This window comes from Elephantulus edwardii, unplaced genomic scaffold, assembly GCF_000299155.1.
Source record: "Elephantulus edwardii isolate Elephantulus edwardi_28Jun2011 unplaced genomic scaffold, EleEdw1.0 scaffold00012, whole genome shotgun sequence".
NCBI classification, from domain to species: domain Eukaryota; kingdom Metazoa; phylum Chordata; class Mammalia; order Macroscelidea; family Macroscelididae; genus Elephantulus; species Elephantulus edwardii.
Window position 1 is genome coordinate 2,108,538 of NW_006399762.1, and position 2,756 is coordinate 2,111,293.

At 36.5% G+C, this 2,756-nt stretch overlaps 1 protein-coding gene across 1 annotated transcript in view; it reads right to left on the reverse strand.

Moving 5' to 3' along the window:
• The window catches only part of SPATA5 (spermatogenesis associated 5), a 334,732-nt gene that overhangs the window by 311,408 nt on the left and 20,568 nt on the right, over positions 1-2,756 (reverse strand). The window lies entirely within an intron of this gene.

Here is a 2,756-nt window from a genome sequence, read left to right on the forward strand (position 1 = left end):
TGATTTTGAACCATGTAGTGTCTCCTTGCTCTGTTCTGATGACTGCCTCTTGGTCCAAGTATAGGTTTCGCATTAGCACAATCAAATGTTCTGGGATTCTCATTCCTCTCAGAGTAGACCACAGCTTGTTGTGATCCACACAGTCAAAAGCCTTTGCATAGTCAATGAAGCACAGACAGACATTCTTCTGGTATTCTTTGCTTTCTTCCAAGATCCATCTAACATTAGGTATGATATCCCTAGTACCATGACCTCTTCTAAATCCAGCCTGTACATCTGGCAGTTCTCTACTGACATATTGTTCCAAATCTTAATATTACCTAATTATTATTAAGAACCATGACATTCATAGGGGAAGTCCAAGCTGCACTGAAGGTATTCGCAAAAAATAAGCCTCCAACAATTGACAGAATACGAACAATCAATAAGTTTCAACAAACAGATGTATCATTGGAAGTACTCATTTGTCTAAGTCAAAAATTTGAAAGACAGCTTTCTGGATAAATGACTGAAGAGATTCATACTTGCACCCACTCTAAAGAAAAGTGATCCATCCACTAGAATACAGAAATTATCTAACAGTATCATTAATACCATACACAAGTAAACTTTGCAAAACATAATTTTAAAAATAGTTGCAACAGTTCATCAACAGGGAGCTAACAAAAATTTAAACCAAATTCAAAAGAGGACATGGTGGAATAAGGGACATGACTTGTGATGTCAGCTCGATCGCTACTGAAAGCAAAGGAAGATGTTTACCTGAGTTTTACTGACTATGCAAAGACATTCAACTCTGGTGGGTCATAACAATACATGGATAACACTGCAAAGAATAGGAACTCTACAATACTAAATTTGCTTATAGAATCTATATATAGACTAAGAAGTAGTTCTTAGAATTGTATGGCTTAAAAATCAGAAAAAGTGGTGTTATGAATGCATCCTTTCAATGTACTTATTAAATCTGTAAACTGAGCAAATAATCTAAGAAAGTAGACTATATGAAGAAGCAACAAGATGAAAAGACTCAATATTCTGCAATACACTGATATTAATACTTTGCTTGCCACAAGCAAAGAAGATTTGAACTACTAACAAAACTTCTGTATGGATTCCTCCTTCAGGATGGATTTGCCATTCTTATTGCAACTGTGTCAGAACCAACTATTATCTTACCTTCCAGCATGTTCAGAGGCTGGAAGTGGCACAAGAGAAGACTGCCCATCTTTTTCCAAAGGAGCCACTGGTGGATTCAAATGGCCAGAGACATCACTTTTGAGTTAGCAAAGCAACTCCCTACCTACTAGGCCACCAGAGCTTCAGTATGGATTGATTAGACCTCTATATAAAGGGAAACAAAATATTTTGACAACCAAACCAATACATAACATCAAAATACCCTAAACACGAAGGAAATTACATAACATTACAGTGGGCAAACTTGCTATAAAAGATCTATTTAAAATACTGGGGTGGAGGAAAACCAGTAGTACTTGCAAACTATTCTTCGTAAGCTTGCAAAAGTTGGATAATAAATAGGGAAAACCAACAAAGAATTGGTATCGTTAAATTATGGTATCAGTAAATAATACTACTAGCTATATATTATGGGTTTCCAGAAGAACAAATAACTGCGTCTGAGAAGAAATAACAGCCAGAAAGCACTTTAGAAGCAAGAATGGTGAAACCTTGTGTCAGATACTTTGGAAATGTTCTTAGGAGGAATCAGGCCATTGAGAAGGACATCACACTTGGTAAAGCAGAAGGTCTGCAAAAAAGAGGAAGGTCTTCAAGAGCTGAATTGACAAATGAACTGCAACAACTGTCATGAAAACAGCGATGACTGTGGGGACAGCACAGGATCAGGCAGTGTTTCGTTCTGTTACACAGGGAATCACTATAAGTCTATTAAGTTGGAATTCACTCAAAAAGAAACAAATTAATCATTCCCTTTCTGAACTTTGGTGGAAGAGTCTATCTTAGCATACTGTGCTGCTAACGAAGAGACTACACATGTCCAAAGGTTTTAAACCCCACCAGCTGCTCTGAGAAGACAGGCTTGGAAACTAAATGAGTCTAAACTGACCTGATAGCAGTTGAAGTTTCTCAACTTGCTTATCTCAGAATAAGCCTTTTGTTAATAATTTACTTTATTGTCTTTGTAAAATAATAATTTACAAACTACCCGTTTAAGAAACATTGACCCCTATGTTACAAAAAAAGTAGAAATAAGAAAAAGGCAAGTATAGTTAACAATGGAAGACTGTGCCTTTATTCTGGAGAAAAGGCAATGCCTAAGGAAAAAATAAACTGAACTAATACAGACTGATAAACTTCATAAGGGTTACTTATTTTCAGAGCAGAGAATAGCCACATGTAAATAAAAAGCCTGGATGAGTTCCCAAAACATATACATTTTTCCTCATCCTTATAAAAACAATGTCTATCAACAAAGTAGTCTCACTCTGAGTGACCAACACAGTGGCAGAGTGAAGTAGGTAGTATGTTTAGCTGAGGAAAAGTATTTGCACTCCCACCTGCTCAAAATCTAAATCTTCCTTATTCTCTAATCACGTTATAAGTAATAAAACCAATGCATTCTTATAAAAATAGCAAATGAAACAAGATGGAAATTTCATAAATCATGTATATGTGTTGTTGTTGTTGTTGTTATGTGCCGTCGAGTCGCCTGCGACTCATAGCGACCCTATGTACAACAGCCCTAAACTCCGCTCTGTCCTGTGCTAATCGCA